The sequence below is a fragment of the Passer domesticus genome, chromosome 9 (genome assembly GCF_036417665.1).
Source record: "Passer domesticus isolate bPasDom1 chromosome 9, bPasDom1.hap1, whole genome shotgun sequence".
Lineage (NCBI taxonomy): Eukaryota > Metazoa > Chordata > Aves > Passeriformes > Passeridae > Passer > Passer domesticus.
The window spans coordinates 43558131-43578464 of NC_087482.1; the positions used below are offsets into that span (position 1 = coordinate 43558131).

The 20334-nt window shown below is 45.4% G+C and overlaps 1 protein-coding gene and 1 long non-coding RNA gene across 2 annotated transcripts in view; both read right to left on the minus strand.

Moving 5' to 3' along the window:
* The window catches only part of CNTN3 (contactin 3), a 94732-nt gene extending 93466 nt beyond the window's left edge, over positions 1-1266 (minus strand). Inside the window, exon 1 of the mRNA XM_064433093.1 lies at positions 1110-1266. The gene's annotated coding sequence lies outside the window, so the exon portion shown is untranslated. The remainder of the gene's footprint in view (positions 1-1109) is intronic.
* Positions 1267-3931: 2665 nt separating this feature from the next.
* On the minus strand, positions 3932-19872 carry LOC135308208 (uncharacterized). Its single transcript, XR_010368748.1, has 3 exons — positions 14824-19872; positions 14316-14505; positions 3932-6999 (listed from the first exon to the last, which is right to left on the minus strand). It is a non-coding gene; the product is annotated as an uncharacterized LOC135308208 (long non-coding RNA).
* Positions 19873-20334: the final 462 nt, after the last annotated feature.

Consider the following 20334-nt stretch of genomic DNA (forward strand, 5'->3'; position numbering starts at 1 on the left):
AGCAGTCAATACTTTGGAGAGTTTCTTGTCCTTCATAAGCTCCTGGTTTTGATTTTTGCACTCAACAGAAACACTGACACTCTCCCCCCCGTGTAAAACACGACAGAAAATCAGTATTGATTCTGTGCGTGTGTCAGTGGCACCAGTAAGGTACACCTAACTAACCCCTTCCCACCCAAGGCTATCGCTGGATCATTCCCCAGCAGGAACGGGCTGATCTCCCTCCGACGCATCCCACAAAATGGTGCTTGGATCTGGGTTAACCCCAGCAGGCTGGGCTGGCAGCAAGGCGACACGCCACGATGCTGGGGACACCAGCAGCTCTCACCCAGCCTGGTACGAGCCATGAAGTTGCCCGAGAAGGCAGACCAGCGGCCAGGGAAGGAGCGGAGGCGGCGGGCGCTGCAGGGCTCTGCGGGGAGCGCGGCAGCGGCTGAGCCGAGCCGCGGCTGCAACTCGGGGCCGGCTCGCCCCGCTCTGCCCGCCCGACGGCAAAGTTCCGCCTGGCCACGACTCACCCGAGCCCGAGCGGCCGCGAGGGACGCGCAGAAAGAGCGAAATTCTCATCCGAGAGGGAAAGGAACAAGCTTTTGAACGAGCCTCCACTGGCGAGGTGCGGGGGATGTTTGAGACCGACACGGCAGAGCCCCGCCGACACCAGAGCTGGGGGCGAGCTCCGTGCGCGCCTTCTCGCATTCGAGACAATTAGCATTTAATTAAAAGCAGAGCCAGAGCCGCCCAGCTTTACAACTTGAGCAACTCCAGACTCAGAGCAATTTTACAGGGGGAAAAAGCCCAAACCCTGCGCACACGCTCAGACCGCCGGCAGCCGCACGCCGGTACCCGGAGCGCATCCCCAGCCCCGGGGGAGCCCCAGCCCCGGGACAGGCGGACGGGGGGGACAGCAGCTCCCTGCAGGTGGGCTCGGAGCCTCGCAAATGCACCTGCCAGCATCACCCAGGCGGGCAGCGGCACGTACCGAGCGCCCGTGCCCGGCGCTGCATCCCCGGAGCGGTGTCCGTGTCCCCGGTGCCGCTCCCCCGCTCCATCCCCCCTGAGGGATGCGGAGGACTCTGAGCTCCCCAACTTTGTTCCCCGAAGTTGCCCACCTGCAGCCGAGCCGTTCCAGCCGCCGCAGCGCTGTCGTTCCCTCGGAGCCAGCGCCGTAATCCTGCGGCTCCCGCGGCTCCCGCCGCCTCTTCTGGAGCGGCGCTGGCCGCGCTCCCGGCGGCGGGGCGGGCCCGGCGCGATCTCCCGCCCACCGCTCCTCACGGCTCTCACCGCCCCGGGGCCGCACAGCCCGGCCCGGTACAGCCCGGCACAGCCCAGCCCGGCACAGCCCCTCCGGGCACTGCCGGGCCCGCCGGCGCCGGGGATGCTCCGCTGGCGGCGGCCGCGGTTCCCCCGGGAGCCCCGCTGGACCCACCCGCTCAGGGTGGATGCGCTGCCGGGGAAAGTTGAGGCGTTATGGCTTAAATGAAAACTGCATCTCGTTTCTGGGCTGCAAGCCCAGGGAAGGAGTCAGGTTCACGTAGGTCGCTGTGCGGGAGCCGGATGGAGGTTTTATTGGATCTGGCTCCAGCTGATCGCAGCATTAGAGCTGTGTGGTGTAATTAAGGCTGAGCAGAATTCCTTTAAGTCCTTTTTTTTTTTTTTCTTTTTTTTTTCTTTGCAGGTAGTACTAAATTTCCTGAAACCTGTATTATCTTTCAGCATCCCCAAGCACAGTGAAGCGCGTGTTAAAATAAAGTGTGCATTAGCTCCCTGTGCCTCAGTTTAAGTCAAATTTTGCCAGAGACGACTTTGTGTCAGAGCCACAGTGAGGTGTTGATGTAGGAGAGTCAATCATAGCACCACAGAATGGTTTGGGTGGAAAGGGACCTTTAAGATCATCACAATCCACCCCTGCCATGGCAAGGACACCTCCCACTGTCCCAGGCTGCTCCAGCCCCAGTGTCCAACCTGGCCTTGGGCACTGCCAGGGATCCAGGGGCAGCCACAGCTGCTCTGGGCACCCTGTGCCAGGGCCTCAGAACCCTCACAGGGAGCAATTCCTTCCTAATATCCCATCTAAACTTCCCTCCATCCCCTGTCAATTGTCTCTCTCCATGTTTCCTGTGGCTCCTTCAGGCCCTGCAAGGCCACCCTGAGCTCAGCCCAAAGCTTCTCTGTGCAGGTGAACAATGCCAGCTGTGCCAGCCTTTGCTCCCAGCAGAGCTGCTCCATCCCCTGATCCCCCTAGAGCTTCCTCTGGGCTCTGCAGCAGCTCCAGCTCCTCCCTGTGCTGGGATCTGCCCAGAAGGCAGAAAGGACTTAATAGCTGTGGTTTTGTACACAGAGGAATTCTGGACAGGGTGGTGATGCTCTGCTGTCATGGCATAAGGAGGAAAGATGTGAGGAAAACAATTTGCTTCTTCAGCAAGTAAGATTTAAGTCAGTGCCACCTCCGTTTCCCTTCCTGTCCAGTTGTGTCGTGAATTATTGAAATGTGCTGGCTGAGAAACAATGACATCTCCTCTGGGGAAAGTAGAGACTTGACACAGCATCTGTTGACCCAGACTTGGAGCAGGAGCCCTGACCTGAAGAGATGTCCTTACTTTTCCATTCATGTGCAGGTTTATAATTAAGAAATGTCCAGCACAGAAGTGCAGCCACTTCTGTAATGAAATGTGGCACTGGTCTGAGGAAGGGATGTCAAAAAAATAAATTATCTCAGGAAAACAAGATGCATTTTTAATTGGCAGAGTGTGATCAAATAGGACTCGTAGAGATGATAAAATTACAGGGATTTAATGAGCTACCATGAGTTGAGCACAGAGGATTTTAGCAGCGAGGTCCAGCTCAGCCCTGGCATGGAGCAGGAGGGTGCTCCCAGCCTGTTTGGGCTCCTGTAGCACAGTCTGATCACTCCAGCACATCTCTGAAACTGCACTTTGGGCTTTTGCTTGCAAGATAATACTAACTACAGGCTATTATTGCACTAATCTTAGCTAGGACTGGGTCAAGCCTTAGTTCCCCAGAAGCTCAGGTAGGGCTGTCACCTCCTGCGTGGGGCAGTGGCTGAGCACGGGGCAGGAGCCAACCCCAAATGCAGATTTGGCTCCCTCAGAGCTGTGCTGCTCACGTACTCACAACACCCCAGTCTTATGAGAGCTGACAAGGTCGGGGACCTGTGGCACAGCTCTGCACATGGAAACAGCAGCTTTAGCTGGGAAGGCCAGCATGAGAAGGATAGCCTGTGTTTTTATGCTTGACCAACCACAGAGGCTGTTCAAATTTTAAAAATGCATCCTGCAGCTTGCCTTGCCTGGTGTCCTTTGTCACCTCCAGCCCAGCCCCATCTTGGGACTCCTTTGGCCAACTAATATATTTTTTCAATTTCAGTTAAGTCAATGACTTCAAATTCCTATCATAGGTATCAAGTTCGGCCACATAAAAGATACTTTTAAGTTTGTCAAAAAGGCACTCCATGAGATTGTGAGGTTGAAAAGATGACTCTAATCTTTAGGATGACAAGTTAAAAAGGACAAAACCCATTCTTCCCCCCACTTATTTTCCAGCAACCCAGGCATGCAGAAATAGTGGGTTTGTAAGTGCTTTTCCTGTATTCATTTCAGAAAACACAGCAAAGGTGCAGTATCACCATATACTTACTGAAGGGCAGCAATTTGCAGACAGTGAATTCTCTGAGGTTACCTGGAATGTTTCCACACAGCCCCTGAGCCGGGGCTGCCCTTCTGCCACCTGGGGCTTCTGAACCCACTGCAATATTCACCTTCAATAGTAACAACTGAATTACCAGTCTCACGCTCCTTCCAGCTAATGATTTTTATTTTTTTTCCATTTCCACTTGTCATTCAGACATCACTGTCAACAGCTCTCTGAAATTAAATGTGAAGAACAGCAATGCTTTGACTCTAGTGTTGTCTAATTAAAGCTTCCTAAGAATCAAAGTGGGAAAAAACACCCTGCACAGGTGTAAGCAGGTACATGAAGATCATATTTAAACTTCACAATTACTAATTTGTTTTGAAGACCTGGCTTAACCCTGTCCATCCTGATGGCAGCTGTAGACCTAAAATATCAATTGAGCTCTTTTTCTTGTTAACTACACCCTCTGACTGTTCTCTGCTTTAGTTGCTGTGTCCTTTTCCCAGCAGTTTTTCCATGTTCACGTTTTCACCACATGGATTGCCCACATAACTTTTGTGTCCTGCTTTGACAAACCTTGTCTTTTTCAAATTTGAGATGGGAATTTAACCACTAGTAACAAGGAGACTCAGATACACCATAAATTCCTCCAGAAAGACAAACAAACAAACAAACAAACAAAAAAATCAATGTTTTTCTCCCAGCTGCTTTAGCTTTTGAAGAGTTTCTCTTACCACTGGCAGAAATACCAAGGAACTCTCCTCAAGCTTAAGCAGAACCTGGTTTGTAAAACATCTCCAGGACATTACCAAAGTGGGATTTTGCCAATGGGGCTCAATGAAAGACCATTAGTCTGACCTTACCACTGACAATCACCATCAGTTTCAATTAACTGAAACAGCCTAGAAAGTAGAATATTAAAAATAAATTTAAAACCTGTTGAAAATTTAGTTTTCAGTCCTTCTAGGCATAAAGGTTAGAGTAGCTCACCTTTTCCAATCACACTTTCAGGCATAATTGTGTCAATGGCAAAAATATGTGGTCACAATATAGGATCCTTTGGATGCAGTTAAATGAGTAGAAAATCGACTCTTTCCAGTAATACTTATGGGATTCTTATTTACAGAAAAGTGCTTAATGTCAGTTTAATCTTCCTAATTTTTAAGTGACACTTCTCTCCTTAAGCTGACACTGATACCAACTAATCTGAGGCCTTGATCTGCAGGCCCAGTTAAGGGATTGTGCATTTATTTCAACATTGAGGTCAGCTGTAACAACTGGGGGTTTGTCTGTTTTGTTTTTTTTTTTAATCTGTATCAAAAGCCCAAGGGAGATTCCTTGGCGTGGTGGTGCCACAGGAGAAGCTGAATTCACTCCCTTGCCTGGTCCATGGTCACCAACACTGACCCCAACATCAGCCGTGCTCCTCGTGCCCATGGCCAGCTGGATTTTGGACAATCCTGCTCCCCACAGGCCTAGGAGGTGTTATCTTAAAATAATTCTGTTCTCAGCACAGCTCTGGTCCAATTTCACTGAATTCAATGGTAACACTTCTTTTGGCATCGAACCCAATTGATTAAATCACCAAGCATCTCAAAATTCCCATTTCATTGCCTCCATGAGCTGCTGCTCGTGCTAATAAATGGAGAGTGCAACTGGTGTTGGGAGCAGCAGGAGGGAAGGGCCAGAAGGGGAGGCTTAATGAGTGGCTCTGGCTGTATGAAGGAAATTAATTCTGTGGCTGGATTAAAGAGCAGCACTGGAAGCCTCCCTTTGCCCTGACAGAATCTGCATTTCAGGGTTTACACCTCTGTGATAACCCCAGTGGTGTTCTGGGGATGGAAATGTCCTTTATGCAGGCAGGACCTGCAGCAGGCCACAGTGACTATCCCAAAAGCCATCAAAGAAAGTGGATTGTGTGCAATTGTGCTGGAGAGCATCTCACAGAAAGAAAATGATAATAGGAAGGTTAAGTGCCCAGCAAGTGCAAACTGATATACAATATCTTGAAATCACAGAGAAAGAAAATTAAAATGGGGAAATGATTTCACATATAGGTAGATGGAGGCATAAAAGCAATCTATGAACTCTGGGAGGGAGAGCAATGAGAGTGGTGCTGTCAGATGTGCAGCCTCTTGACCATTAGAAAGAAGTGATTGAAGGCTAATTCCAATAAACAGGCAATTTTAGTTTTGTCATTATTTCAGCCTTGGGTTTTTTGACTCTGCTTTTGTGTGTCGTTGAAATATTTGTGTATTAATAGCTACAGATTTTAATAGCATTACAGTAATTTGAACATCTGCAACTACCAGGCATTAAAATACCATCACTCCCCTGTATTTCAAGTTATTTTTTGCTGTACTTCTGCCTGATTTTGTGAAACCCATTAAAATGCAAGGGATCAGTTCTTATCATTACCCATTAACTGGCAACCTTGAGCTGAAGTGTTCAGCAGGAACCAGGCTGATGCCTGGAGGCCTGGCCAGCAGTTCAGTGGAAGGCAAAGATATTTTATGGCTGTCCTGGAAGCTGAGTGATGGGCTGTGTAACTTTCCTAATCAAATCCAATTAAACACAAAATTGTATTCCCACCACCCCTGCCATCCTTTGTTCCAAACAAATTGCCTGATGTACTATTCAAGTTTGCTAAATATGGAACATTTTTTTTAATGAGAGGTTTTAATTCCACCAAAAGCTCAGCTTAGTTTATTAAAGAAATGAGATATTTTGTTTAGAGGGCTGAGGAGCTCTCACAGGGCAGGAGGTTCTCTCTGGAGGGGAAATTACTCCTTTCCTGGGCTCAAACTGACTTTTGAGGAGGGGAGCCCACAGAGGATAAATGAATCCAAAAAATGACTCTGAATTTGCTGTTCAGGAGGTGAAGACAGAAACCAAAGCACAGGAAGGCATTGCCAATGAAATGTGGTTAGGAAGTACTTGGCCAGCAAAGAAATACTCCTGAAAAGTGCTCTGAAATGTGATCACTGGCACTGTGAGGAGAGGAGGAACAGCAGCTCCCAGGGATTTTTCATTCTGCTCCAAAGAACTTTACTCATATTTTTAATGTGATTTCTGTAATGGGACAATATTTGCTTGCAAATGTGATGCCAGATTTTAGTTTTTTTCCAAAACTTTCCCTCCTAGCTGGGGAATTCATGTCAGCCAAACACCAGGAGCTGTCTTCATCCCTTCAGCCATTTCTTCCACAGCACCTTCCATGCAGCCAAGGAATAATTCTGTAGAACTTTAAAATCATCTGACACTTTAAATGTTAATATAATAAAGTAGGTTCAGGCTTCAGCATTATGCACTTTCATTCATGAGTTAGCTCAGGCATCCCAAACATGTCTGAGGGAAAGAGAAGGTAAATGCATTTAATCCTTTGCCAGCAGGATCAGATGCAGCCAGATAAAACAAGGAGCATAAATAACAGTGACCTGGAAAGGAACAAAATGAAAACCAGGCTACCTGAGAGATAAATAAGGCAAAAAAAGGGCCCCAGGAGCTTGGATTTGGTGAAGTATTTCAGCCACTATTTACATTTGTCTCCATGAAAACACACGCCTTAATGCCTGTCCAGGTTAAGAATACTTCCCTAAATCAAATATTAATAATTTTGAGATCTATAAATACCCTGATGGGAAAACTCTGCATTAGTAATGAATACAAATGACCCTATGCAAATGTCTTTGAGCAGGAAAAATAAGAAAAAAAGCATGTCAGTGACCTCCAGCCAGAATGTTCCTGCAGCTCAGAGTGAGGGCACTTGTGAACCTTAACACACTGAAAGCAGACTTTAAAATACTTGGAGAATGTTAAAATAAAAGGAAGATTCTAAGAGAATTCAGGTTGATAATATATTTTTTCCCATTCCTTGCTGTTGATTCTTCTTGTGCCCCTCTCCCAAACACCAATTCCATCCGTGGCTGGCAATTTTCCACGTTCTTCAATAATTCTGTCAAACTTTCCTTGACAGCAGAGTGCTGGCTGGCTGGAAGATAACATCTCTAATTTCAGCATTAGAATCAATCCAATATCAGGTTTTCTACTCACTGAAACCCTGCTCAGAGCTGGCTCCAAAAATTTAGAGATGCTGGCCAGAAAGTGGAAGAAAACAAGTTACTAGGTTTTTTTTCCTGTGTTTTATTAAACTTTGTCCCACTGGATGCTCTTTCTGTTAATTAATTTTTCCTTTACAATTCCAGGTAAGCTATTAATCTATTGACTTGAGGATTTTTCAAAGCCTTTCCAGAAATAAACTCTGGGATGAAAGGATCCTAAGCTATGCATGAAAAGTAGAACTGCTGTTTTGTCATTTTCAAGCCCATGGTTTATCCCAAGCCTCTCTAATTCCCTTTACATGGATGTCAGGTGGAATAATACAATGAAAAATTACCCCAAGGTTCTGTTTCCCATTGCAGAGGTGATTTGTACAGAAAGTTTACCAAGTTTTTATATAAAATTTGATTAAAAAGTCACAAACATTCCAACTCCTATTATTTAAAAGCAGCAAATTAATGGGGTTTGGGTTTAAATTAATACTGCTTTTATTCTATACGTGCAATTCCATCTCATTATCTTTTGTTCCCTTAATCCCATTGCCCAAAAATTTGCTTTCTGATAGTGAACTCGACAAAAACACTCAAACACTTGCAGTTGTGGAATGCAAAATCATTTAAATAACATCCTTTTTGTAATTAGCAGTTTCTGGATAATACAGGAAAATGCCACCAAATTTTCATTATTGGAAATAGATGGGGTTTTTTCCCTATGAATTTTTAAATTGCCTCTATTATGTCCCACTGTGTGTGAAATAAATGTGATTTAAACAGTTGTGCCCTCTACTGGCATAAAGAAAGTCATGAAGAAAGAGAAAGAAATCCCTTGTTTCCAGATGTTGTACCAAAACACTGTGCTCAAATGGACTTTTTGTTGTTCCTTGGGGTTTTTTGAATTATGTTTTAGTCACATTTGAATACTGGATTATTTTCATCATTAAATCTTAGCACATTAAATGCTTACAGATATTATTTTTAAAATAAAAATCTGTTTGCACTGTTAAGAGAGTATAAAAAGGCTTTGATATAGAAGAATATGATGGTGAGGAAGAGTGTGTTTACACAGCTAAGAACAACTTCATTTTTATGAGACTTTCAAGAGCTGTGCTATCAGAGACCATGAGAGCAAAGCTGTGGGACAAAGTCCTTCATGAAGTTCAGAGCAACTTTGGAGAATTCATTTTAAAGTAAATCTGGAGCATTCATTTTAAAGGAAATCTGTAGGGTTTGATATATAATGTGAATTTGAATAGAGAATTTCATGTGATACAGGACAGGCAAGACCTCACCCTCTGCTGAAACCCTTCTAATCAGCCCTTCACCTCCCATTTAAAAGAAAACTCGTTTTTCTGTCCTATCCCCCACTGCTGCAGTTGTCAGCTGGCACTAAAATGGAATAATGAAGAAACAAAACCATCCCCTTTGGAGAGGAACTCGCATGCTGCAACTTCCCAGCATGGGCAGGATTAGTCAGGGATGCTAATTGCAATCCTAATTGACAGATTTATGCCATAATGTGGAAGCCATTCAGCACAGTGGCAATAATGTTCATATCTGAACGAGCTGTGGGGAGCAGCCCCGTGCTGGGAGCCAGCTCCACACTTTTATCCAGCCTGTAGGAACACATCAGATCCCTCATTTTTCACCTTCTGTAAAATGTAGTTACAGTCCGCAGATTAAATGGATACCAGACCACACGGATCAGAGAAGAAAAAAAAAATAATTACATCCCAGAAAACTTAATAGTCAGCAGATGAAGGGGCCAGTGTACTCTTGCCCCTTTCTTTGGCTCCAGCATTGTCCCTCTGCAGTGGAAGGAGTTTGTTTACCAGCAGAATCCAAATCATTAATCACAGAATTAAGTTATCATGTCCCCTCTAGGTGGCTTTATTCATAAGGACCTGTATCTGGAGATGAGGTGGGTACAAATAGCACGGGGTCAGCCTTCAGAAATCTCAGGCTGTTATTAAGGGCTTCATTGCCAGAGAAAACGACACTGCCCAAATGAGCTGTAATCACACAGGAGAGCAGAGGATGGACTTGTGCTTACAGCAGAATTCTTCCTGCCAACTTCTCTGTGCTGAGTTCTGTCACAGTAGGAATAAATATTCGTGTCTCAGGTATCACTGTGGCTTTGAACTGCTGTGTGTTCCAAACATGTTTAGCTTTATGGCAGAGCCTTTTTCTGGACAAAAAAAAAAAAAAAATCCCTTAATATTCTAAGTTAGAAATCTACTGTGTGTCTTTGGTGAATCAGTGAAAGGCAAAATATTTTTTTTATGTATCACAAGACTATCTCAGAGAAGAAAACCAATTATTTTGCCATGATCTCCACCCCTCAGCCTGGTAACCAAACTCTCCACCTTCAGGCAGTGTTGCAGACAAGTTCATTCCTTGCTCTTGCAAAGAGCTGCATGGGGCAGTTTGGCTTCACTAAGTGGACTCCCAACTTATTAATTGGTCACAGCAATTAGTCAGAGTGCCCAGGGCTTGATGGCTCTTGGTTACATGTGGTTCAATCAGGATCTCATGGATATTCATTCCACTTTATCCACACACCAGAGCTGCTGCCCCATTCCTCTGCCCAGCTCCTTGTCTCTGGCACAATCCCAGCCCTCTGTGAAGTGAGAGTGGAAAGATTTTCCCTTCCTTCCACATTTTGTTGAAATCAGGCATTTTCTGTGGCTATAACTCCCGTGGTGGGAATGCAGGTAAAGGACATCTGAGAGGGAAGTGCTAAAGTGGCCTGGCCCTGAGAGGGAGAGAGGGATCGAGCTGGATCCTTCCCTGAAATTCCCTGGTGTAATAAATGAATCACGGTGCTTTGCTCTTCTGACTTCACCACAGGCTCAGAGAGAACAGGCTCACCCCACAGAGCCACCTGAGAGGGGACTTTTCTATTCCCTTCACAGCATTCCTGTGATTTGAGCTCGTCCTGTGGTGAGGCTGCAGCTGGACCAGCCCCAGTCCCAGTGCCAGTCTGACAAACCCCTCAAGGCACCTCAGGTAAGCCCAAACCTACAATCAAACCTGGATCCCACATTCTGTGCCCAGCCAGACCTCAGGATGACTGTGGAAAGCAGTGCTGTGATCACCTCAGCAGCTGGGGCAGGCTGAGCTTCGAGGCTCCTGGGAGAGCACCTGGGGATGGCAACTCCTGGCACACTGGCCCCTTCATCTGCTGACTATTAAGTTTTCTGGGATGTAATTATTTTTTTTCTTCTCTGATCCGTGTGGTCTGGTATCCATTTAATCTGCGGACTGTAACTACATTTTACAGAAGGTGAAAAATGAGGGATCTGATGTGTTCCTACAGTTTGTTTTCCACCTCAGATAAGCCCAAACCTACAATCAAACCTAGATCCCACATTCTGTGCCCAGCCAGACCTCAGGATGACTGTGGAAAGCAGTGCTGTGATCACCTGAGCAGCCTGGAGCAGGCTGAGCATCGAGGCTCCTGGGAGAGCACCTGGGGATGGCAAATCCTGGGATGTGTCACAGCATCTTTGGGCAGTGTCACCTGTGACTGGTAAAACTTGATCTCTAAGAGCTTAATTCAGCTGCTCTCTGCAGCTTGCTTTCTCCTCTTTAGTCTGGCCCTTGGTTTATAATTCTTTCCCTTTCTGCTGTGAGTTTGCTGTTGTGGGAACTTTGCAGAAGAGGAAAACAAACATCAGTGTTTGATGTTGCGCTTTCTGTTGAGAAGTTTGTTTTCCTTTCTTCTTCCATTGCATCAATATTAACATGTTGATTCGTAAGCCAAATAAATAAAGGCTATAAATACATTCTTTCTATTTTGTTTTTTAAATTGTGAAACCTCAAAGTTACAGTTCCCACAGCAACTGCACAATGTGCACATACATTAAAGGCAGGGATATTGCCACCGAAGGCAGCAATCAAATATGCATGAGGGACTTATTTACAGATAAGGACCGTGCAAGTTTGAAATCTCAGAATCAAGAAGCACCTTGGATCTATCCCTGATGCTCTGTTGGCAAGAAAAATCCAAACATGTTCCTTCTGGGCACAGGGGAACTCAAACTTGCCCTGTGCAGAAATGCTTATGGATAATGGGATAGTGGTGTCTTTACCAGAGCTAAAGATGCTGTGGATAAAGCAATTACTGTAATTAGCTGAAATCCACAGCCAGAAGGTGTCATAACAACCAAAGCATTACGAACAGAAATCATTGTTCACAGTCCTGACGATCCTTAAATGCTGTGCAAGGATTTCTCCCAGTTTGAGCAGGAGTGAAGAGTGCTCCATGTGTTGGAGAAGTCCATGCTGTCCAAATGCTGTATCTTTTCCCATCCATGAGTTGATTTAATCCTGGTTTCTGGTCCTTCATCAACTTCTGCTTAATCAAAATTTCTTTTCTAGGTCATGAATTCAGCATTTCAGCCCCTTACCCTTGCCCAGTACTGGGATTCAGTTTGCAACTGATGTTCTTCTCTGGGCCTTGCCATTTTAAACCCAGGTTTTCCAACAGTGCAGGCAGTGCTGGCATTGCACCCCAAGGCAGGAATTTGGATATCTCCCTCAGCAAGTGCAGTGTTGCTTGGTAATCCAACATGTGCCTCCTGCTAATGAGGAACAGCCCAGAGAGCCCAGTTCTCTGAGAGCTGCCCCGAGAGGAGAGAGAATTCAGATTTAAAAATGTAACACTATAGATTATCTTCTTTTCCATGGTCTATTATCACAAATATTGCAGGCTGTAGGCATCAGATTTCAGTGATAAAAAGAGAAGCAGTATCTCATTGAGTGACTGAATTCTTGGTGCCACTAATCTCTTACAATCTAGTAATTAAAAGGAAATGGAGAATTCCAGAATTTGAAAGGAAGAGCCATTAGCATGTTTAACTATAAGCAGCTGGATATTTTCTAGGCAAAAATGGGTGAGTGTTGATGAATTTTTAGACTTTGCAGCCCATCTCAGCTGCTGTGGCAGTTCTCCTCCAGAACACAAACCAGAGAGAGGATTTATGGCCCAGAGGAGAGCACTGTCCTCAAGTGTCACCTTGAACCTGCTCATGTGGATGTGCCTCTGCATTATCATCCACATCCCTTACCTCAGCACCAACATGTGCCACGTTCTGGGAGGGTACAAGGGCCTGGTGTGTGTTTCTGTAGAGAATGCATCCGATTTGTTTTGACAGAAATAAGAGTGATTAGCATAAATTTACCTTACCACAGGGACGGCATTTGAAAGCAGTTGTATCAAAGCACCATCGTTTCTGTGGAGCAAGTTTGTGCTGCACTGTGAAAGATGCCTTTTAAAATGCTTTTATTTCTCTGAAAAGCAGCAGGATTTGCCAGGCAGATAATTTTTCAAAAATGTTCCAGGATTTCTTATGGATATTAATTTCTGTTTAAGCCTCTCCAAACTTTGGCAGGAAGACAAGTTTCATTTTTCTCTTACAATTCCTTTAGTCCTGCAGATGTTGTAGCCAGATTGGCAATAAATTTTGCTGGAACAGTTAACTCAACTTAGGGAAAGGTGCCGTTATTTAATATTCTGTTTCTGTCTCACCTTTTGAACCTTAATTTATAGGTGGTGTCTTTTATAGCTACCATTCCATATAAGTCTGCAAAACTTATTAGATTATTATGTTCACTGCCAACGAGAATCTGATTGGTTTTCTAAATAAATATCTTCAGAAGCATGAGCATTAAACATGGTGTAAAGGGAAAAGTCCATTTTATGTCCCATTTCCAAATGGATACACGTGTTTTGATTACACCTCTCTAATTTCCACCAGTCTGTTTCTGTCTCCCCTTTATTGGCCTGATTAAAAGCTTACTGGAATGAGTGGGAAATCAAACCTCTCATTGACTTAAGTGGCTTTGAAGCAATTTTCAAATAGTTGCTTCACATTTGCTCCTTATTACACTTGAGAGAAGCTCTCTTTTCCTCCATTCTCCATTTTGCCTTGCCTAAAGATCAGGAATTTATCTTTGCTCTTTCATAACCCCAGACATCTGCACTAGTAACCATCCATGAAGTGCAACAGTTCACTCTCAGCTCAGAAAAAGACCTGACTGCCAAACATGTTTGATATTCCTGTGAAATGGAGTGTGCCCTTCACCCTGGGCAGCAGCCTGGCTCTGCAGGGTCACTTCTGGCTCTTTTGGGAGCACTGCAGAGGAATTGCCTTTTTTTCCTCCTCCCCCTACTCAGCAGAAAATCTAATCAGAGATTTTGGTCCTGTGTTCCACTGACTGCCAGGGGTTTGTGCGTGACTTCTCAAAGCAAGGAAACCAAACCTGCTCCCAGTCAGTCCCAGTTCCCTGTCCTGGGCTCTGCACCCTGACTGGAATGCATTTAGGAGCCCCAAAGATCCCCAAAGCTCTGTCCTGGCTGTGCTGTTCCTGCCTGGCCCTGCAGCAGCATTTCCTTGGCATTTCCCCTCGGCTGGTGCCCAGCTGATGGAGTGATGGTATTTAAGCTGCCAGTTTTGGCAGCTGTTTTCTGTAACTCAGTGACAGGCTCTGAGTTTGGGGTTACAGGTGTTTGACCAACAGCAATTCAAGCTGACAGGAGATGGCTGGAATTGTACCATAATGCCCATGACAACTAACATTTTCAAACAGACAGCAGAACCTCACCTGCAAAACGTGCTCAGCTTCAGTGGCTGGGTTTGCTGCAGCACTGGGCTTGCCATGAGCTCAGGGAATTTTGTTTTGCTTCAGTAATTCAGGAGGTACAGAATCCATTCCAAACATAGAGAGCAGGCAAAAGAATCCCTTTGCATCCCAGACCAATCTCAGCTGGCTTAGGAAATCCCTGGGAATTTTCCTGTCATGTGAAGGATGAAGAGTGAGGATCATGCTGGAGGTTACACACAACCAGGTGTTACAGCCTGGCTGACAACCCTACAAGAGCTGTCCCTGCCTCACTCCTTGCTTTCCTGGGTGGCTACTTCATTTGATCCAGCTGAGGAGCTTTTTCTCCCTTCCCTTCCCTTCCCTTCCCTTCCCTTCCCTTCCCTTCCCTTCCCTTCCCTTCCCTTCCCTTCCCTTCCCTTCCCTTCCCTTCCCTTCCCTTCCCTTCCCTTCCCTTCCCTTCCCTTCCCTTCCCTTCCCTTCCCTTCCCTTCCCTTCCCTCTCCTCAGACCTGGGCCAGCTCTGTGATCCCCAGGTGCTCTGCAGATGACTCCTCCATGATAGACTGTCCATTACACTCCAGCTTTATCTGTTCTAAACATCTCTTTTTGCTGCAGCTCTGCTCCTTCCTGCCAGGCTGTTGGACATCCCAGGTGACAGCCCCAGAGCACAGTGGTCAGTTGAAATTCAACCCAATTTTGTCTGAAGGTCAGGTGTATCCAATGCTCAGGATATTAAGTTTGTGAGCATTCTTGAGAAGAATATGGTTAGGAGTGAATTTGGAGGTTTATATTCAGAGTTGCCAGCAAAAGCTGACTCAAGGGGAAAGAGCACACACCAAAAGTGTAAACAAACAAATTCCAGCCCTTCAAAATGAGGGGAAAAAAGAGCCTCAGTGCTGGTGCATCCCCAGCAAACATGACTTCTGAGGCTCAAAAAATAGCAGTTTCTCACTTGAAATACTCCTTCGTTCTTGCAGGGATTTAGGGAAGCTTCCATGCAGATTCTGCACTGGAGCCACTGTTCATCCTTGCAAATTTTGTAAAGTCCTTTTAGAAAAGCCAAGAGAGGAACAGGGCAAGATTTCTTCTGTGGGCAGATCACTTTCTGTTGCACTGCAGTGAAATGGTTGGCACTCAGCTGGAGCTAAATTAATAAACTTCTTTATGATGGCTCGAAGTTACAGCTGCTGTATTGTGGAGCAGGCAGATAATTGGAGTGGTCAGAGTTGTATCTGCACTGCTGGGAAATTGATGTAATAATTCTGGACCAGAAATTGTCTAAATAGAGAAGAAAGCATGAGCATATGTATAATATATCTTCTAGAATTCTGCCAAGACCTCTAGTGAATTGGATTTGGAGTTAATAAACTGTTAAATAAAATGCCCATGACAAGAAAAAAAAAAAATTCATTAACTAGGCCTATTGACAGCTTCCCTGATAAGGTAAACAACAGTCTATAATCATTAACAGCTCGTGCAGGGATCTGCATGGGCTTGCTGATACGAGTTCTAATAGAGCCATTGAGAAGGAATTACAAACACAGGCAGAAAGGACAGCGTTCTCATGTGTCACTTTTTATGGTGTTGATTTGTATTTTGATTCCTTTCACAGTGAAGGTTGCTAAGAGTTATAGCTGTCTGAGGGTCAACAAATTTCACAAGGAGCTGGTCCCCTCCATCGGCCTGAAACAATCCCAGAACCTTGAGCTCTGAAATTCATGACACCCACATGGAAGAGTATCATTTGCTGTGATTTATTCTGGCAGGTACATTATTGGGTGCATGTTAACCAGGACAGATGGCTGTGCAGGAAGGAGCACAAGGAGCTCCAAATCACACTTTTGGAAACTTTTCTCGGCGTGGTGTATCAGGAGCAGAGAAGAGCAGAGCCTTTCGTGGGGTGAGGTACAGCAGCCAACGTGAATCCATCACTGCTGGCTGTCCCAGCAGAGCATGCCCAACAGCCTCTGCCAAACCTGCCTGCCAGGCTCTCCATCTGGCTCCTAAAGGCCTTAACAACATAATAAGTGTGAGTGCACAGAGAGCAGAAATACCAAATATTAATGTGGTGTCACTGCAGCCTCTTCTCTTTCACTACTTTGCCCTGCGAGTCTGCTGTGTAATCTGGCAGCAACTCAACCCAGTGCTCTACATTTCCTCCCAGTGAAACATCCCTTGATGTCAAATTTGGTTTGCAGACTTGCACTTGTGGAGCAATTCCTCTCAGCCAGAGAAGCAGCAGCAGCAGAGTGTGAGGTTGTTGGCGTGTCTCCAGTACCATTGTTAACAATTATGACATGACTGTCAAACCTGATTATCAGCTTTTTGGGATCTCTGTGAGACCCTGTAAGCACAGCTGCTTGGCCTTTCCCTCAAACACTGCTCTTGGAAGGCAAGAGAAGAGGGAATGGGCTTGGCCTTTAGGAGGAATCACTGGGTGCTTGCAGGAAGCCATGGCAATCAGGATTTTTTGGGATCCTCTCTACCTGTGCTTATGTGGAGGTTTGACAGGTTCATCTCCAAGAGCTTGGTTGTCTTCAGAGTCCTCGGGGAGATATTCTGGCAAGTGGCCATAGCAGCAAGTCAAGAAAGGATGCTGCCCCAACTGAAATGCCTGAATTGGAAAAGAGAAGGTATGGAAAAGGGGGAGAGGCTTGGAAAAGGGCAGTGCAGTGTTATGGTGACCTGCATTCCATGTTTGCACCTGGCTCTGTAAGCCAGGACCTCCCTTCTGCACTCACCAAACTGAATCCCCCATCCCATCCATCTCTTCCCATCGTGGCCAACTCTCACATTGCACCAGTTGGTTCCTCTCAGGTGAAAATAAACTGGAAAATGTCCCCACAGGAGCATAACCAATGCACACCTTCAGGAAATTCATCCCAGGGGAGGAGTTAAAAGCCCCAGGAACTGTAGAGCCAGCACCAGCTCCCCACATCAGTGGATCTACCCCACAATACCTGTGTGCTTGGCATGGCACAAGACAGACCATCATGGTGAAAGAATTAGAAACTAGTGATCCTGGTGTTAAATGGTGAAGGGCAATCATCCATTGTCTTTATTTTACCTAATGAGGGGTTTTTCATCGCATTTTACCCAAAGGAAGCTCTGACAGGGGGTTCCAAAGGCTGCCAGGAAGGAGCAGCTCAGGTACCTGCCTGGGTGGGGAGCAAATGTCTGCAGACATCCCTGGAAGATGGAGAATCATTATCCCATGCAGGTGTAAACTCTGCTTATTTGCTTTGCATCACCACCCCTAATCTGCCACAGGAGACAGAGGCTGGGGTTTTGAGCTAAGATGTTCAGCAGGCTTCTGTCTCAAACCCTAATGGCACAAAAAATAACAGATATTACATTTCAAATGCTATTTCTTCGAGTCTGGAACATCCCTCTCCTGTTGGCCTTATCAAAACTCCCATTGTAATTGGCAAGTTTTCATTTCAGTGGGAATCTTGGAGGGGGGATGTTGGAGGGAGGTCATTGATTTCTCACAACCAATTCAATCTTTTTATATGCCTGACTGCCCTAAATCACTACAAGTAGGAAACTATTTTCAAAATTTCTCAAGAGCCCTGAATGTATTGATTGAGTCTAACTTTGACTTCAGACATTAAATTCTCTCTTTTCCTTGAGAAAAACAACCCCTAACCTTCTATAAGGCCACTTGGTTTTAGTTGTCTCTCTGTTCTTGCTCCATTTATTTATGCTCCTCTCAATGGCAGTCAGATTAAGCCTTTGACAGTTTGTTCAAAATTTCCTTATTATCGTTTTCCCATTTTCCAATGAAAGTTAATTTTATTTGAATTTTCTCCCATTGTGTTGGTTCAATTACTAGCCCCAAACAAACAGTTGTTGTATTTTGTGCTTAATAGCAGCATATTGCCTGTGTAGTCATGTTTATAATTATTTCTCCTAAATTCCACTATCTCCAATTAAACTGCAAGAACTTTGAAACTTAGAAGTTGGTTAATGGGGAAAAAACCCTTCACTGTTGGATAAATCTTTTTGCTAATATCCTCCCTTGCCTTTATAAATATACCCTGAGATTTAATGCAGTTAGCACGAAGATTACTGATAAAGTTTTACCTCATTTCCCCCAATCTATTACAGTGTGCAGCTCAATTAGAATTTTTAGAGGTGGTCCATCATGTTAAGGGCTTCCAGTCTGGGTTTTAAGTCATGCAAGAGCTCAGCACACAGCAGGATCGTTGTGTCTGACCAACATGTGAAGACAGTAACTAACACTTTATGAGGAGTTCAGTTATACACCAAAGCAGTACAGGATTTGGAAAAAATACAAAAGCTGAAATGCCAAGGCATCACTGGTGGCAGCAGCAGTCCCGTGTGTGACATTCCCTGTCACAGTCATCTTTTCTGGAAAAATCCCTTTGCCCAGAATTCTTCTCCTGGGAAGCTGAGAAGCCTCAGAGAAAAGGAAAACAATTCTTATCTCATTTGCTTCTCCTGTGTTTTGCTCCTTTGGAATGTGGTTGGACACTGTTTACCAATGAAACAATCATTGGTTTCATGTGAATTGTTTTGACTCAATGGCCAATCAGGGTCAAGGCTCTGGGAAGAGTAATGAGTTTTCATTACTATCTTTTAGCCTTCTGTCTGCATCCTTCTGTATTCCTTAGTATTGTATAGTATAGTAGTCTTTAATATAATATAGTATCATAAAATAATAAACTAGCCTTCTGAGGACATGGAGTGAGATTCCTCATTCCTCCCTGCCATGAGGGACCCCGCTAACACAAAAATCCCCGCAGGCCGCGGCCTGGCCGCCACTGCAGCCTCGGTGGCATTTGAGCCTTGTCTCCCTGTGACAGCCGCTCCCTCTTCAGCTTGGGGATGTCACTCCTGCTCCTGGGCACCGCTGACAGCTCGTGATCAGAGCTGGGGATGCAATAAAGCTGTCCTGTGGGTAATGGCACCGAGGGGCAGCTGAAATCCAGGCAGCAATCACGGCCCGGGCCCTCTGCGCAGGGATCTGCAAGGGAGATTCCTCACCGTGCCTCGCTCCAGCTTTGATAGGCCTCGAGCTCACACAGGAAAATTAAAGCTGTGAGATGTGATCTATCACATCCAAAATTAGAGATGTGACAGCAACTTTTGTAGGACAGGTGTTTTAAACAACTCTGCAGAGCTCAGACGTGGAGCAGAAGTTCCTGAAGAGGAAGGAAGAAGCAGAGCAAAGATTTGGCTTTCTTCCTTTCCCCTGCATAATCACATTTGATTTTTGATTTTATTTTTGGATGGACGTCATTTGAGCAATGAGATTTTTATCCTGCCTGTGTTTTGGGTTCAGGTTCCTTTTTGTGTGTTTGGTTTGTTTGTTTTAAATGGGTTATTAGGCTGGGAGGTTTCATCAGGAAGGAAGCAAACAACGAAGACTGCAGGACTGGTATTGTCCAGGGACTCTTGTCTAGGCTGCAAAGGGACATTTCACAAGGGCTTGAAGAGATAGGACAAGCAGAAATGGCCTTAAGCTGAGGGTGGGAGGGATTAGATTGGATATTAGGAAGAAATTCCTCCCTGTGAGGGTGGGCAGACCATGGCACAGGGTGCCCAGAGCAGATTTGTCTACCCCTGGATCCCTGGAATGTCCAAGGCCAGGCTGGACAGGGCTTGGAGCAGCCTGGGACAGTGGAAGGTGTCCCTGCCATGGTTGCACATTGCATTCCTTTGTCCTTAGACAATGAGGAGCTGGAGAGGCCAGGGCATATTTTATGGCATTCAACAAATCTAAAACACTTCCAGCTCCTCCATACAGAAGCAGATTTTGGAGAACATTCGTCCAATCTGCAAATCTGTGCATCCAGCTGTAGCCAGTGTTCAGGTGTAATCCCAAAGGCTTGCAGGTGCCTTTACATGCAAATAAAAAGAGCTCACATTGCAGTTTCCAGTGCTTGGATTATGGTTAGGCTTTAAACACACAGAGAAATCTTTGCAAAAACCTGGTCCCAGTGGGAAGCAATCCTTGGGAGCACTGATACACAGTGACAGAACATCACTGAAAG